The sequence below is a fragment of the Thunnus thynnus genome, chromosome 3 (assembly GCF_963924715.1).
Source record: "Thunnus thynnus chromosome 3, fThuThy2.1, whole genome shotgun sequence".
NCBI lineage: Eukaryota > Metazoa > Chordata > Actinopteri > Scombriformes > Scombridae > Thunnus > Thunnus thynnus.
The window spans coordinates 2,085,776-2,105,108 of NC_089519.1; positions in this window are offsets into that span (position 1 = coordinate 2,085,776).

The following is a 19,333-nucleotide window of genomic DNA, read 5'->3' on the forward strand; positions in this document are numbered from 1 at the left end:
ATGTCTGAAGTCGTATTGGCAGTATGAATGCATGCAAGGAGCGAATGTGTTATTAGCATTTTCATTGTGCATCCAGAGTTTCATGTGGTCCAGACTGGGACGTCTCAAGGTCTCCAGCATACACAAACAGCCCAGGATAAGGTTGAATAAAGGAGAAGGGGTGCAATAACTTGTTCATGCACATGTGCGTTCATGAGCAAGTAATAATGTGTGCACATAGACAGGTGCTCTACGTATATGTCTGCGTATGACTTTGAGAGAGTGCATACAGCTGGTGTTTCCATACAGGGTTTGTGCCATTTTTAATGCTCACGTCTATGCATTTGCGTAAATTCATAGGTGTGTTTTCATGCTTGCTGAGTGTGAGTCTGTGTGTACGTGTGGCCATCCTACATGCATAATGTGTGTTTTCAGGGGCCAATAGGTCGATCGTTTCCCTCCTTCCAGTACCTTGCCCCCACTCCCATTACTGCTCTCTCACGGTCTCAACCACATTTCACCATGCACTCTATGTCTGAGCACCACCTACCAAATACAATTAAGGTGAGTTATGACCACTCCATAGGAGGGGCAGGGAGGGTGGGGTAAAGAATGCTTACGTGTGTGTGTGTGTGTGTGTGTGTGTGTGTGTGTGTGTGTGTGTGTTAACAAAGTGATATATATATAAGTGGAGGGAGTGAGAGAATGTATCGCTTGGGCATGGCAAATACAACCACCCAGTGTCACGCGTAGCTTCCTGGGGTACTGGGCACATTTACAGACACACAAGCACATACATACACACTCCTGTAGTCGGTGCAGACATGGTCCTTTCCTCGGTGGAGAGGAGTGGAGGGGGCAAACAGGCGGTAGGTTGAGACTGGGGGGGGGGGGGGGGGGGGGGGGGGCTGTGCGTGGTGGACGGTGCAGTGCCAATTTCACGCCTCCGCTCATCTCTGCCTCTTCCAGCTGCACGCTGCATGCTCTCCTCTTCTCTCTGCCTCTCCTCCCCCCAACTACGCTTTACCCCCTATACACATACACACACACACACACACACAACTCTCTCTCCAAAGACTGAACCCCTCCCCTCCCCACCACCACCTCCACCCGATCCGTCCCTCCTTGCCTCTCCCACCCTCCCTCCATAGGTTGGCGTGTGACAGCATGGTGGTATGGGGGATCCATCTCCAAATAACAACCCAGAACAAATTATAAACCACATCGGACCAGCCTTGGAAAGAAAAAAAAAAAGGGAGACAAAGAGACAAAATAGCAACTCAGCAGCAGCGCAAAGCAGCATGAGAGAAACCTTGTTCCTGTTCAATCCTTCAGCACCCACATCCAGCTCAAGATGGATGCCTCGGTGCGCTCGCTCCTTATGCTTGGCGGCACAAGGACAAAAAGAGGGCATAAGGAAAAAAAAAAAAAAAAACAGCTCAATTTGCATTCGTAAAGGTAACATTTGTTTATAGCGTGTGCAACACCTCTCTTAACGACCCCACCACTGATTGAAGCAAGCTTCCTAATTAAGCATTAATTACACAACAATAGAAGTGGCAATTAAGCAGTGGCGACGCAATGCTGACATATTCCCACCTGGGCTAATGTCAACACAGCATTATTACCATCACCGCCTGCTGTGGTTATGGCTATCTAAACAGTCATAAACGTCAGCTTCAGCATATTGTACCACAGTTGCTATATAAACAATATGTTTTTTCTCTCTCTCTGCTCCTCTCTCTCTCTCTCTCTCTGACAGTCTCTTTATACTGGTAAACACCAGCAGACGGCACACAAGTGGTGAGTTTTTTCCCTGGTGTTAATTGGTGAAAGCATGGGATTTACACAGGCAGGCAGCCGGCGAGGGTTTTCCCTTTGTAGTGGCACAGTGTTTACAGTCCTGCTGCAGCGCAGGCTGGGGCCGCGTGAACGCTGCCTTTGTTTGAGCCACATCACACAGACACAGAAGATAAACCCTGCTGCTTTTCGCAACACACATACATACATACACGTGTACACACAAAATCACGCAGAGACACACAAACTCAAACACACTTGACAGAGAAAGAAGAGGATTAGAGAGGTAGTGGTGGACAGACGGGGAGGCAAAATGTGTGTGTCTCGGGTGTGTGTTGGAGCTTGGGTGTTCTACCAGACATGAAATGAACTCAGCCTTGTGTGGACACCTCATCTGGAGATATAGAGTGTATGGGTTTATGACCACAGCAGATTGGAGAGAGGAAGATTAGCAAAAATGGAGGAGAAGGTGGTTGACTGGAGTGTTTCACTGCAGTGTGTTTGACAGCAGCGAGCACATCAATCTGGAGATGGTGTGAGCGGTTGGGGTGAGATAGAGGAAAAGGACGGTTGGACAAACTAACAGCAGAAAACTTGTCAATTTCATATATTGTTACAGAAGTAGGCGACAGTAGGTTGACATTGATTAGACGCAAACTAAGAAACACACACCTATTGTTATTCAACTGATATGATTAGTATGCATGATACGATAAGGGAAAAGATTTATTAAGTACAATGCTTTAATTAAGAGTATTGTAATATGCTGGATTTGTTTCATTTAAATTACAGCTTCTGTTTCCACCTGTTCTGCATCACTGGATGTGTGAATATCGCCCCAAGTCATTAAAGGCCCTTATTCAGAAAAATAAACAGTGCACAAAAGGGAAATGGGTTTCTAGCAGGAATCTATAAATACATTGCATAATATCTGGTGAGACTGTATCCTGTAAAACTGAGGGATAACTGATCTCTGTCCATCTTCTTCTTAGAAAAAGCCCAAAATGTGGGTTTCACACATGAACAAACTTTGCTTTTTTCTTCTATCCCCAAAGGCATCAGCGTGTGCCTTTAGGCTAACTAACTGATGGGAGAATCATCCCATTCCTGATCCGCCGTTCCCTTTGGTCTATTTCCCCCACCCCTAAATTAGTGGAATTTTCACAAAGCGGGAATACATTAGGGAGGGATCAGAGCAAATGGCACATTATGAATACTGTCAGAAGTGGCCTATTAAAGGGGAATCAGACATTATCGACGCCTACGTATCTGGAGAACAATCTCAGTTAAGTTAATAATGTGCAATTAATCATAGGTCACTTAGCGCAGGATGGGGTATAGCATACTGGTGTGAAAGCAGGCCTAATCTGCTGTCCATCTGTCCAAAGGAAGAGAGAGATGGATGGAGGCAGGCTGGCAAACTGTAATCTAGATGGGGAGCTGGGCTTTGGTTTTTGACAGCTAGCCAGATATGGAATGGTTGAGGCTAACCACTTGTCACTAGCTTACAGCTTTACTCAGCAGGCCCTCGGGGTACTTGCCATTACAGTACAGATAAGCATTTTTCATGGAATTTAAAGCAATATTATTTTTTTTTAATGTTATCACTGATGTATAGAGCTCTGCTGGGCGACAGGGAGGCATGGTGGTGACAGGCGGAGTCAATAGTCACCTCATGTAACCTCACAACAAGAAGGTCCGAAGTTCTAACCTAAAGTTTGAATGTTCTCCAAACGTCCATGTGAGTTTCCTCTGGTTTCCAGGTATGTTGGCTGTTCGCGATGCTCCTGCCATCACCCTTAAGGGTTAGGATTAAAGACGACGGGCCTTGTGCAAGAACCACTCATATGAGCAGATGTGTTCTTAAGAAGCACAAGAAAATTTATGACATTCATCAATTTTCTCTGTACTTTCTCTTTCTCTTTCCTGAACAGTGACTTTCTTCACAATGGGAGAAAAACTTGTCTGACTCAGAAGTATATTGTCTTAACTTGAATGAATTTGGACATATTTTGGAGCAGTATTACAGTAGTTGCTAGGAAACTTCTCTCACTCCGACAGCTGCCTCTGTGTCTTTTTGCAGGTCTCTGTCCGGTATCATCTTCTGTTGCAGCCTTGACAGTGTAACATCACTTACTGTAATGCTACACAACAAGTCTGTTGAATCTAACTTGGACCAATGATATGAGTAAACCTCACAGATAAAAAGAAACAACAAAAATATTCTTGCATGATGCCCGATGACCTTAGAAGTGGAGTACATGGGCCCGGGTGCTGAACTGTGACCTATTGATTCTCAGTTGTTAAGAAACAGAAAACTTCCTTCACATGGACACAGGAAAACTTGCAGTATTTTTTTTTTTACAAACAACTCTTCATACAGGCTACTGCATGACTCAGAGAGAAACCTGGTTATTGTCATTCTTGTCTGAAGCACACACTCTCAGTGGAAAAAGCTAGAGAGAGTTTTGGAGAGACTTTTATTATCCTGGCTGCACCTCCTAATGGGGCTTAGCTGATGGATTTCACGCGGAATGGCACTGAGTTCAATAAGGATGTAAAAACATGTAACTACCTACTGCTGAGAAGCCTTTGTCCCAGACACATGGAAAATCCATATCTCAAAGACTAACACATTCTCATCCCAGGTTGTCAAATACCGACACTTTGTCAACGCCCCAGTATTTGACGCCCTGGGAACGAGAACTGGCTCCAAATACATACATCTGTGGAACCAATAACTTTGTCAGTTAACGGTATATCGGTTTCAGTTGGGGATGTGTGAATGTACTGTATGTCAGACTCTTTCTGCCATTCAGTTTTTCCATCTACACACTGACACCTTAGATTGTCCCCTCTAATTAATACTTTACCTAATATAACAAAACTTCACATCAATTTGGCCAGTTATTGTTAACATATCTGAGCTCTGTCCTTAAGTGTTGCATGGGCAGATGGACACATCATCCAGTAAACTGATCGCCCAACTGACCCATTACCATACTTAGGCCCCATCTCAAAAGTTGGCTAAAAGCAGGGTTTTCCCAAAATATTGTTGACCTATGTTTGGTCATTTTGTAGGTTTTGTTGATGCCAGACTAGAGGTTATAGATTGCCCAACACAACTGGATATAACTTAGCCCTTCATGCATCTATCTTACCTTTGAAAGGATACCATGTTTGATTTCCGGCTTTAACTATAAAAACGTGGAACATTGTGACAAATGAGTGTAGATATAAGAAGACAGACAGGTACCACAGACAGAGGATAAGGAAGTATAATCTGATATCACAAAAGCACTGGAAAGGAAATAGGAGTTTAATCCATTGCTCAGTGACAGGGAAGATACAGGTGGGACAGAGAAGATGAGGGAGAAAGTGCCAGTGAGAGGTGGAGGAAGAGAGGGAGTGAGAGGAGACAAGCAGGGGAAAAATTCACTTCTACAGTTGGCTGATCTAGGAAATCCTGCAATCTTGCAGCAGCCAGAGAGCAGAAGCAGATGAGCCATGTCTCTCTACATCTCTCATTCTCTCTCTCTATCCATCTTCTTCCCTCCTTTTCCTCTCTCCCTCGTTCTCCAGATGAGTTGATCTCCATCTTTTTCTTCCTCCCTCGCTCCTTTGTTCTCTCTCACTCGCAATCTTTTATATTGTCTTTTTCTTCCATTTGCTGCTCTCACTCTGCCCCCACGCCGCTTCTCTCTCTCTCTCTCTCTCTCTCCCTCTCTCATGATGTCCAGAGCTGTTTGACTAGTGCTCAAGCCAGACTATAGCCCCCAGTGGGCTCATTTCACACCTCTAGGCCTGATGCCAGCCAGTCAGCCAGGCTGTGATGTTACATCTGACAGACAGACAGTATTCTGCACTCTGCTGGCCCTGATTGGGATGCATACAGTGACTGGAGGGAAGAATAGGAGGGGAGAGGAACACTGAAGTGCGGCAGGTTAATTTTCTCCCCCATTTGGATGAGCCGGGCGAGAGGAGTTTGGGTAGAGAGATAGAGTAAAAAGTGAGTGTGTGTGTGCATCTGTCTGTCTGTACATTTAACACTGTGTGTGCATGTGTGTGTTAAGACACAGAATACAAATTGCCAGTGATACAGCCAAAGCCTAAGGCTCCCTCATTGTAGTTCACAGCAAACCACCCATCACCAGTGAAAGCCCACTTCTCTCCATAAAGACAATAAAGACAACTCTCCATGCTTGCAGAATAATAACTGAAGGGGACTGTCACATATTACATAGCAGGTCAAGTATGGATGAGCATGTGCATTGTATAATGGCAAGAGTAAACGGCGCACAACAAGGACAAATTGAGATGCTCCAACAAAGCAATTACATCTTCTAATAAAGCTGTAATTGTGTTTCATTATGGCGAGACGACATCTATTTGCATCATCTTTTATTCCCTTGCTCATCGAGTGGTGCCTGCTCGCTAACCTCTGACTGGCTCAAACAATGCTTATTATGCTTACGGTGGTGATCACACACAAACACAGGCAACACATAAATGCACATGTGCACATACTCTCACACACACACACACACACGCACACACACAGCCAGACAATGAAGTGAGGGAAGCCTCTAGCATCACAGCGTAGATCTCTCCATTGAGAACCTGTAATTATAGACCCTGTCTCAAGATAAATCAATTAACGCCAACATATAGCTTTTAATTTAATACGGAGCTAATTAAAGTGAGGAGACGAGGGAGGGGTGGAGGGAGTGAATGAGAGAGGGAGAAGGGAGGAGGGGGTGGTGGTGGTGGTGGAGGTAAGACAGTACAGGAGGTGTGCGTATCCGTGGAGGCTGGGGGATTGTCTTAGTCCCTGGGTTCAACCACGCACAGCAGAGATGATTGAAATGAATTCCGCTGGCAGTTTGGTTCGGGGATCTCTCATGCTGGCTCAACATTACAAAACATCACCTGGAGCTGTCTGACTGACAGGTGACACTTTAATTGAAATAACTTAGTTGCTCATTAAGGGAGAAAAGACTAAGCCTCGGAGAGGGGAAACAGGAGAGAGATGAGAAATGTGTGTGTGGAAACAGACATGAAAGACAAAGAAAGTAATGGAGCAACTTGCCTGGAAGGAGTCTTTCCTCTGTGCCCTGCAGATACTAAAAACTGGCACAGTCCTAAGGCCGCTGACTGACCCTCTTATTACACAGAATGGAAGAGGGAAAAGTCATTCTTAGCTCTGCCTTCGCCATGCCAACCGCCTATTTATGACATTGCTTTACATGGTGACCAGACAGATGTATTATTAACAACAGACAAGTCCAGATATGTGTGAGATGTGTCTGATATAGATATGACGTGTGTGTGTGTGTGTGTGTGTGTGAGTGTTACTGTGTCATATTGAAGAGTCCAGGCATATCTCATACATCCCCTCCCTACTCGTGACTGGGATCCAAGCTGTTTGCGGTATTAAACTCAGTCCAGACGGAAATCTTCACTGTTCTTCAATTTAGCCATCCCTGTGGTCCGCTTGTTTATCTCCTTATTCAATCCTCCCCCCTCCCGCCTCCCCACCCACCCCAACCCACACCAGCTCCCACCTCTCCATATCAGCCCACTAGAGGCAAGAGAAGCCAAACCAGCTGTATCGTCTCACTGTAATGGAGATGAACAATCCTGGATGGACTTGTATTTGTGAGTCACAGATGTTCAAAAGCCCGAGTCAAGTCTCAGTAAGGGTTTAGACTCTATTATTGTCCAAGCAGTAGAGCTGTTTCTACATATTTCCCTGCACATTCATTATGTTCTATTTAGTGATGAATGAGTACATATGTACAGTATAGGAAACACATTTATATGCTGCATTTAAACATGAAATGAAAATCAGCATTTTTTTACAGCAGACATTCATAATACAAGCACAGGTGTTACTAATAACATTAACAATGGCTCCGTTCTATTCAAGTGTCCCAGTAAGCCAAAATGGAATCCATTCATCACCCATTTTATTATTTACGTGTGTCCTTTTTCTACTGTGACATGTCAAAAAGTGAAAAAGGCCTATTAAACTGAATTTTTTCCAAGTAGAAAATATTTGACATCCAATCATTTTCTAAACAGCGTAACTGTGTAGGGGGGTGGAGCCTAGACAAACATGTTCACACACATTGCTATACTATAAACTTACATTAACTAGTCAGCAATACCGTTAGTCAGTTCACATACAGGCAACTGAAATGTCTTCTATATCACAACTTGTTACTGCAAGAAATGTCTAATTCCAATGAAGTACTATGATATGAACATACACTGAAGCACTCATTTCATGAATAACCAGGTGGTCTCAGCAGGGTGCACCTGAGTTTGTACAGGAAGACCTGAAATGATCCAGTACCAGCAGCATGAAAATCAAGTTTCCAGTACACTCATTCACCAGTGTTACTGATCATTCTCAGCCCAGTCGTTTGATGGATATGGGAAGCCAGGAGGGGAAAACGTGTCATCAAACACACGGCTAAAAGTAAGCAACACTTCATCGCAGTAATTTCTGCAGTCTGGACAGAGTTTGTTTACACAAAAATAAGAGTAATGGTTGTATCATGGTCACTAGCAGTGTGCAGTTAGCTTGGTAACATATGGAAATCATGAGTAGGTGGGGGAAGGCAACTAACCAGGAGGAGCGTCTGTCTGACTCAGACTGGAAGGCATGCTTTACTGGAAGCAGAACATACCACTGCAGAGTTCAAAGTTGAGTTTGAAAATTAATCGCTACAAAAGAGTGGTTTGGCACTGCAGTGGGGACTTTGTACTTGTAAAATGGATAAGAAGAGGCGAGTCAGCCCTGCTGCAAAAAATTTGATCCAGTAGCCAATTGCAGTACAGCAACTATAAAATCCTCTTTAGTGCAAAAAGCAGTTTCCCAGTAGGTTGCCATTACAAAAGATATGTCAGTTAAACTACAGGACACTTCAAATAGCACACAATGCCGGTTATTACTCTTTGTATTATGAATTTTTAAACCTTGTGTAGTGAGCTGTAAAGAGCCGAAGCAAACTAGGGAGAGAAAAAAAAAAAGCATATGCACTGAGATGGCAACTTTCATGAACGGGTGGCATATTGCAACACAATACATCCACTTTTTATTGAATTAAATGAATATACTGTAAACAATTACCTCTAAACCTATGAATAATCAAGAGTAAATTACAATTATTTGTGTGTAATTAATAACATGACTCCATATTATTAAACTATATCAGAGAATATATTTAAAAAGTGGCGACACACACAAAAAAAATGGAAGGAACTCAAAATAATGAGTAAAAGAAAAGAAAACTATTGAAAGACGAGAACGGTGACAGATCCCCTCCCACTCTGCTCTCTCATTACGAGGCCCCAGGATACACTGAGAGGTGACGGCACACACACACACACTATCACACACACACACACACACAAAACACAAATGTACAAAACCACACTGCTCATAGTGATCTTTGTCTTTCTTCTGGGTTGTCTGCCTTCACATTCAGTGCCACTTGAAAACTGGTTGGCACTAACAGCTGGCAGATCATTAGGAAAAAAGAACTTTTTTTTTTTTTGCGGTGTTGTAAACGGACAATTTTGTCATCAATTAAGGCAAACTTTTGACTCTCCTTTTATTCCTTTGTCACACATACTTTTTATTTTTTTTTTTTAATCTTATCTCATTTGCCAACATTCACCACAGCAACACACATTGTGGGCCATTTCCATTGCAAAGTGACGCCAAAACTCAACCGCTATGAAAACATGTGATGCAGACACAACAGCAGAATCCCACAAATACAATAACAACAGAAAAAACTCATGGTGAGTGAAAGTTCTTCATCTACATCTACTTCAAAATGATACACATGCTTCATGGTCTTTACTGTGAAATAACTGAAGTTGGCTAGAAGAAGCAGACTGAAGCGCTGGGGTAATTAAAATCACAAATTATCTCAATGAGGACATTAGTTGCTTTACATATTTTAGAAGAAAGAGAGAGAGAGAGAGAGTACACACGTGAGAACTGAGAAAAAAAAAAGAGAGAGAAGAAGAAAAACAGAAGCACAGACAGATCAAAGATAAATAGGACGATATACCATCTGTCCATGGGAATGTACTAGCTACACTGCTTTTATGTTTCCAACAAAGACATGAAATGCCTATTATATTTAATAGCTCTCTATATATCATAATCCATATGGACACAACATATTGAAAGACTATATGTGTGTACATAGAGCGCATGACCATTCTTGCCAGCCCTTTCTGCCCTGGGGGTTTCATAAAATGCTCATTAATTCCTTAAATTAGCTTAAATGCCCTTATTGAACGCCACCTTCATGATTATTTTTTTGCTTATTAACTATTCCCTAAGTGGGCTGCCAAGGGTCCTGTCAGGTCAAAGGATATGTGTGTGTGTATATGTGTGTGTGTCAGAGCAGAGGAGAAGCTAGTGCAAAGGCAGACCTAACAACCCCCCCCCACCCTCCTCCTCTTCCCCTTGTCTCTCTCTTGCCATGCACAGGAGCCTATCGCAGTTGCCTTGGTGACGCTGGCTGGCAGCCGATAGGAAAAGAGGCTGGCAAATGGAAAATGTCAATTACTGCTGAAGATATGTAGATCTGAGTGAGAGACTGCTGCAGAGAGAGAGAGAGAGAAAGAGCAGGAAAATAGAGGGGTAGAGGGGAAGAGGGGGAATAAGGAAAAGAGGAAGAGGCGATGAAGAACATTGTGGGGAGAAAAGCAAATAAAAAGGAGGTGTTGTGTCAGAATGCAGCCGGAAAAGAGACAGAGACAAAGATAGAAAGAGATGGGAAGAGGGAGGGAGAATGGTTGACGACCAAAGATAGCAAGAGGTTACGGAGGACTGTCAGAGGGGGAGGGAAGGGGGGGGGGAAGGAGCGATGGAGGGATGGAGAGAGGGTGTTAATGCGGGAGATGAGAGGCTGAATTGAGCGCCGGCTGCTGACAGAGAACGTCTGTCCACATCTATTATAACACCTTTCCCTTTCTGAGGCGGAGCGGAGCTGCACGGTTGTGTTCATTATTCCCCTCTTTCTCTCTCTCACTCACTCACTCCCAGGCTATCTTCCATCCACAACCTTCAGCACCAGCCTCTACCTCTAACTGGCAATTTGATTAAGCCTGGGAGATAAGGTCGCACAGGAGAGGAGAGCAGAGCGATGAGGGAGGGGAGACGCTAGACAGAGCTATAGCCATTCTGGTGTAATCACTGCATTGATCTCCTAAGCATGTGGCCAGTGTAGATTATGGGACCGAGTTAGGTCCATCATCTTGGGCTTTGGAGCCCGAGATAAGTGTGTGTATACGTGCGTGTGTGTGCCTGCCTGTGTGTATACATTTAAATCCAGTGCAGTTAATCATGCATGCATATCCTGCATGGTGCATGTGTCCACCCTATTTGAATGTGTGCATATTTAGCCTTTTGAGGTAGATGTATGCATCTCCTAGGTTTGTGTGTGTGTGCGCGCTCCATGGAATAGGCATATCCTATTTGAGTGTGTATCACTAGACCTAAGTTGAATTAATGTGTCCCTACCCCCATACCAATTTCCACTGGAGGTCTCTTGACCCTCCCACTCTGCAGACACATAATGGTCCATTTGGGGCTTAGCAGCAGGCATTACCAGGGAGCATGGAGACAGTGAGCTAGACTGTATTTCCATAAGACTGGGACACAGAGGCCCTTCTATACATATATTACCCTCTTTGTGTCTGAGAGGTCTCATGTGGGGCTTGTCTACACCAATGCATTTGCACAGGCAAGCGTACACACTCCCACACATACACATACATAAATGCACGGAAGACAGGGTACATATATACGGCCTGATGTGAAAACACACATACATAGACCGTTCACACATATGCACTCCTATAACAATGTTACCTCACATACTGTATGCACACACATGCATGCAGACGTGCACACACAGATATGACAGGCATAATGGGACCTACGCAGCAGCCTGACTGTGATTGACACTGATAAGCTCTGAAGGGAGACATTCCACCTTTGCTGTCACACTGTAGCTGCGCGATCTCACACAAACATTTGTGGTCTCGAATGCATTTGCTTGACTCTGACGCATTCTCTGATCTATTCTGCGTAGTCAAAAACCAAGGAAAAGTTTTTGTATCCATATGGATTGTTGGCACGGTTGCTCACTTTCCTAATTGCAATTCAGCTTCACGAGAATGCTATGTGATGTTCATTGTTCAGTATGACTAAATATAGATGATTACATCAGCAACATTAGGGTTTCATAAATGGACTGAAAATACAAGCAATTACAATTATATCTCATTGTAAGATTCCTTTTCATGCCAAAATTTCTTTCATAGTGAGAGATGGAACTTTAGCTCGGTGCTTCAACTATATCATTTTCCCCCCAGTAGATGAAAAAAAAAAAAAAAAATCTATTGAAGTATCTTTAAGGGAACAATTTCATTGAAATCAAAGGTTTCATTTGTAATGGGAAAAAATGTTCAATTTGACTTCAGTTGTAGATCTTCAGTTTTATGGAGTACCTCTAATAGGCACAAATTGTCAGTAAGAGCTTAAATTGCTATCAACTGTTAGGGCTGGGCTGTTATCAACATATCATTTGATCATGAGTGTGCACGACCCTGAGAGAGCACCTTAATGAACACAGCGCTAGGCTTCCTCACATCAAACACAATGTAAATCAATGTCCCTCTCTCTTTCTCCAACACACACACACACACACAAACACACTATAAATGTACACACACCGCACATCGCACTCTACAAATATCAGCAAACAGCTGACATTGCTCTCTGTTGACCCACTTCCGATGGTATCATCTTCAAAGAGAGAGAGAGAAAAAAAAATGAAATGGAAAGGAAGTAGAAAAGGGGCGAGAAGGGATTAAATTGAAGAAAAGGGAGTAATTGACCGGTGTTTCTTTATCTGAGGGAATGTGTGGGGTGCCGGTGCTGTGTAGGTAGGTATAAGTTGGGTTGCCCGGAGGCAGAAATGCTCCCCGTTCATTTACAATTTACAGGCTGCTGCTGTTTGAAGCCAGCCACTCGTCTTCATTTGGGATTCACACACGCCTGCCTGTGGCAGATGGCTATTTCATCATCATCACACATGTGCACATGTACACACACACACACACACAATACCAAGTAGCTGGCAAGCTGATGAAGTAGGGTGGCATCTCTCTGTGTGTGTGAGTGTGTTTATGTGTCTGGATATGTGTGTGTGTCAGTGCTGGTGGTTGGGGGATTCCAAAGTATCATTATTTCAGCATAATTGGTTGACAGGAGCATTTGGAGTTAATTGGTTGGCTGACAGTGTAAACCCTAGGGCTTATGGGTATTGTAGTACTGATAATGCAGACATTCTGCTTGGTCACACAGCCTGACTGAGACGATTATCTGAATGCTTGAACAAATTTATCAGTGCTTTTTTATTTTCTTTTGTGAGTAAGTGAATTAGAAGTTGATGTGACTTCCTCCGATGCTTCACCCCAATATAATATTTAATTTTTCTTTGGCTCTATTGTCATTGTATAAGAGATTTTCCTCATGTTTAAATCCTTCAACTGGTGTATTTTGGAGTAGTTGCGCAGTAATTATAAGGTAAATGAATTGTAAATGCATTTAATCCATGTAGAATTCAGCAAAAGACACTGATTTTCAGTGTGTTCTGGATACATTACTCCAGCCCAGGATTTATTTGCTAAATTTTTTTTCATGAATATAATCAGGAGATTTAAGGATTGGTTTTGGCAGCCAGTTATTTGTCAAACTAAAGTTTTGTACCATGTCTGTTCAGTAGCATTTGCACAGTCCCTTGACGGAGGATTGACATTTAAGATATGATAGTGAGCACAGTGGGCCTGGGTCAACAGCAGAGCAAATATGCTCTCAGAAATCAAAGTAAAGCAAGTCTTAAATTGAACTGTGCCCCTGAGGCAAACTTCTACTTTGGCAGAGCAGTAGCTACTGTATGAGAGATGCTGCCACCTACAGCAAATTTACCAAGCCTGTGCCTGGTAATGAATTCAGCTCAACACAGAGCAGCAGAGAGAAAGAGCCTCTGGCAAATACGAACAGAGGTTCCCAAATCTGCTGCAATAAACCTCAATCATATGCTACTTAGGCTGACTGTCAGTCAGTCAAAACAGAGGCATGAGTCACCAGATTAAAAGGGGAAATAGAGTTGAACAAGGTGAAATTTGAAGAGTTACTTATTTAGTAAGTTGTTCCATATAAAATCCTAACATTTGTAAAATTCCCTTCACCTCACACCAATCCTGAAGGATTAAGTACTCCGTGGAAGAAGTTGGACTAATTTTGTGGATATGTGAATGTGAGGGAATGAAATCTTACAAACTAATCTTTCTGTTTGCAGTAATGAGCCGAAGGTTTTCTCTAAGTTTAAAGAGAGGCACATTCACTTCTGTTCTACTGGCCACACAAACATTCATTCTGTCCACACGCCCAGAAGTGTGTATGTGTGTTTCTGTGTGCGTCCCTTTGAGACAAAGGCTATGAAAGGAACATAGACTGATAGAAAGAAGCAAAATGCACTTGTGCGTGTGTGTGTGTGCGTGTGTGTGTGTGTGTGTGTGTGTGTGTGTGCTTGTGTGCTTGGGTGCATGTGCTCATGCCCAGTGCTAAGGAAGGCAGTAAATAAATCACCAAGCTCGAATGTGAGATATTACCTTGGGGCAAAACAAAAGGACAAAGCAGATAGAGCGACCAGCAAAAGGTCAAGGGGAAGCAAGGAGGAGAGGCACTAGGAAAAGGTCGGCTGGCACCAGTAAAAATGAACTGGATGTGAACAAAATAATGTAGTGGAGTCAGGAACAGCATGTTCTCTAACCAAAGTGGAAGACCTGAGAACAGAGGGCTACTGATGCCTGATGAAAAGAACGAGAGAGTTGATGAGGGCTCGATGAGGGGCTGCGATGAGTGTGAGGTGTGAAGCCAGTGTGAAGCCATCATGTGTGAAGCCATCATGCGGTTTCCATGTAAGTGCACGCGCTCGTTCTTTTTTCCCCCCTTCTTTTTCTGTCCTTGTGAAAACCAGATTGAGTTTTGTGTGTGTGTGTATTTGTGTGTGCAAAAAAATAGTTTTAAAAAGAATGAGAGCAAGAGGAAAGGACCTATTTTCATCGAAATAAACATGAGTAATAGTGAGTAATAGATCGCTAAACAAAGCCCAGACATTTTACAATAACCCGTCCGACAAACGTGTTACATAAATGATAATCCAATGGATACACACAGACATTAAATCATAAACACACCCTCAAAATAATCTATCACCTTGATGTTACACACACACACACACAACGATTAAAGTGCTAACTCGGAACATGATTTACATCATTATGATTATGACTGTCATAATTACGAGCGCCGTTATCACTCTCATTATTAATAGCAATGACACTATTATTAGCCTGTCTGCTGGTGTGCTACTTAGTCTGCAGGCTAATTACTATGTCTGACTGTCCAGGCATGGTGGCGGTCCACAACTCCAAGGTCAGAAACCTTCTCCTCCTCTCGTCAAGGGGCTCTCACACTTACTTAATTCTGCCACTCATAATCTCCTTTAATCTCGTAAATGATAGTGAAAGCACTAATTCTCTCTTGCGCAATTTATTAGTGTGTGTTTGTGCTACTGACACCCAGTAGTGCATTACTGTCACAGCTAATCCAATTAGTGTGGATGTATCTAACCGGGCCTAAGGGGAAGAGGAGTGGAGGGACGGTGAGCAGGTAGAGGAAGCAGGCAGGAACACACGGCACCCCGCTGAGGGGAGAGCGCATTAAGGAGATTCCTCCCGCGCCCGGTGTCTTTTTATCACCGCCGTGATGGCCTGAAAATTGGTGTGTGATCACAGGAGGGATAGTGGAAATATGGAGCTTCCTTCTTTGTGCGTGTTTGCTTGTTTCTGTGTGTGTGTGTGTGTGTGTTTGACTGTGTGCATTTATTTGTATGAGTGTGCACATCTGTATATGTGTGTCTGTCTGTCTTTCTGCTTTCCATGTGTGTGTGTGATTGTTTACACAGTTGAGGTGGTGTAATGATTAGGTCCTTATGGGGCAACCCAATTTCACACACCATAGACCTGAGAGGGCTTTGGTGCCCATACACCCATACTTTCCCCAAAACAAACACAAACACAAACACAAACACAAACACAAACACAGACAGACAGACAGACAGACGTTGTCATTACAGTAACAATCAGGGAACCAATAACAGGATGTGAAGCTGTTTTTCAGTCAACGCATCATATTGTAAGATAAAGCAGGTAAACTGCTTCCATTTAGCACAGCAACAGTAACTGATGTCATAAACTCTGCATAAAAATTTTGACTCTAGACTGTTATAACAAGGGGGTTATGTCTCTCCATAATAATTTGTTTATAGGTTTATACTGGTCTCATATGCATACAAAGCTTGTTTTTCAGTATTTAACATATTTTCACAAAAAAAGTACCCTGTATTTTTGAGAAGAAGCAAAAGATTTTATGTCACCACACATCCAAAAGTGAATTCCTCAGAGTTGAGTGTGAGTGAGTTCAAAGGAGGCTTACGGGAATACAAAATGAACAGAAAAATAAAGAGAAAACATGAATTGTCTGCTGAGTATGTGCCAGATGAAATGGGTTTTTCCAAATCACTTCTTCTTCTTCTGGAATTTTGCATTATTCATTGTTTTATTAGATTTTTTATTGTATATTCAAAATAAGCGCTGATAAATTCTACGACATAAAACAGGAAAATAATGATCCCTATATATGCAGCACTATACACTGAATACATACAGAAGGCTGTAATATAACATTCCCAGATTTCTAGATGACTAATATCCATGATTATCAGCTTTAAAATGGTATTATCTTCATTACTGAAAACTAAAAATGGCTTACGTGTGCATTATAATCTTTGCAGAAGGATTCACTAAATCAAGTGGTTGTTGTATGAAACTCCTTTTTGCTGATTGCTCACATAAACACAGTGTGTTTGCAGCACTTGTGACACCAATTATGACAGAAGCTTTAATTAAAGAAGGCAGGAATCATCCACAGGGGACAAAAAACAACAGGCTGTCTGACATTAAATACCACAAGTGTAGGTCTCTCATCTCCGCAATTATGATATGACAGCACACTGACAAATTAAAGTCTCAAAAATAAAATAAAGTCTCGTTTTAGACAGAAATACAGCGGTACAGCATTGACAGGCATTTGTATTAATGTGGTTTAATAGTTTAGCACATTAGAGAGATCAAGATGAATTGAAAACAGATTTTAGATAAAAGTTTATTTTGTAGTAATTTACCTGCTGTTATTTCTTACAGTAAGTATATTTTTCTGAAAACAACATTTAAACGTATGTTCAAATCACGCACACACACACAAAAGGCATTACCACTCACTTGCGAACCACCCATTTGTCGTCATTACTAGTCTTGTCTTCCAACTTCCACTTTAAAAGGGAGGGTAAAAACAGCTCTTGAGATGGGGATGAGGCAGATGGAGTGAAAAGTGACAGAAGAAGAGAATGCATTTGGTCAAGGATCCTTATGAGCTCTTCACAGTCAGCATCTAATTTTATTAATCAGCGCTATTGTACTGGTCCCTTCACAAACATCAGGACAGGATGTACCCTTTATGTGTGTGTGTGTGTGTGTGAAAGACAGACTGTTTCTGTGCATGTACAGGCTTGTGTGTGTATTTTTTCATTGCCCCAGCAACTTGCACTCTTGAAACTGCAATTGTACATCTATTTTTTAATTAAAAGTTCCTCAGAGCGACGGTCTTCTCCTTAATGATGAGACTGCCATTTTCAGAATTTTCCGACACTTAAAACCATAAATTACAATAAAATGATCAGTTAACTCTCATTCAGCATTCGCCTGATGATTATACGGCAAGAAAATACAGAAGTCATCTGAAAAAAAGATGCTTCTTTAGTATTACTAAACATATTTATGGACATTTATGTGCAATGGACAACAGAAATACGGTATCCCTGTAAAGTGTAAGTCATGCTGATTCCAGGTGTGTGTGTGTTCAGATTTGACTGAGTTATAAAGTTCTGACTCTACTTTCTCCATAGACAATTGCCTTTGTGGCCTACACCATTAATACAACTGAAAATGAATGAAGTACATCTAAAACGTAAGAACCTCTTCTCTAAAAAAAGAAAGATCTCACGTTATCACAATGTGTAACAACCACCTGAGACCACCTATTTTCATATTTTAATAATTCTCAGATTTACCAAGAAACTATCACTTTTTTCTCAGAATCCTTGGTCTAATCATACTAATGACACAGATAGTGTAGTCACACTGTGGAAATGTGAAAGAATGCACCACGCACTTTGGCTGTTTCCTTCCTCTGATGATAAAAAGCACAACGAAAGAGGGGTCAAGCTGTTTCTTGGCAGACAAGAGCTTTTTCGAAAATCCATTAGTGACTCAATGCCACATCATTATCGCCAGCTGCTTAAGCATACAATATTCCTGCTTTGAGTTTTTTGTCTCCTTGGCATTTTCTTTCCGAGGTGAGTCTCGAAATACCATATGAAATAGGAAAACTAGAGAAGGAGAGCTTTCTTTAATGGATAAAGTGGAGGTGTGGTATTTTAAAAGCCATTTCATTCTTCTGCTGAAATGCCATGAAGTCCTTCCATTAGCAATCATGTTGTCTTTGTGGCAAGACATATTTGGGAGCTTGTAGAGTGTTATGCAGCGGTTTCTGGTATGCTCCAATCAGTGCCCCACAGAGGAATATTGGAATTGACAAGTCTGAAATGGAGGGATACCAAGAGTCTGAGAATTCAGTTACTCAGGCAGAATCAGACAGAGACACACAGAAAAAGTCACGCAGATACACAAAAAAAGAGACATTGACATTTTTACTGTACAATACTGCAGACCTAAGGGTGCTGCAAGCTTATTTGGCACCACTGACAACCAAACAGACACCAACAATTAAAATCCTCATCTAATTCTAGACGTCTCGATCTGGATCTTCATCCTCCGGGAGACCTAGCTGAGGTGTAGCTGGGTCTCCTGGAGGATGAAGATTGTCCTCTCGTCAGTGGTGTCCTTGAGTTTTGCGTCTTGCCTGTATGTATGGTCCATATGTTTTCCAGGTATTTGTAGTATAGAGAAGGTCATGTAGCCCAGGCCCTATCTGTTTTGGTAACATATGAAAGTTACTTCTTATTTTTCAATCTATGTAACTAATATTGTCATTCTTTTTCTAAGTAGTGGAATTTTATTATTGTTATATGTCATTGTTTACTCTGTAGACATAACATCTATTGCATGCCTCTATAGGGGGATCCCTCCTTTGTTTGTCTTGCTGAAGTTTATTTTTCATCGTTAAAGGGTTTTAAAAAATGTTTGTCTGAATCAAGGGTTTAAGAATAGAGGCTTTCATATACTGCACAAATTGTAATGCCCTTGGAGATATATTTGTAATTTTGGGCTATATAAATACAATTTTGTTGACTGATTTATCAGTGTGATA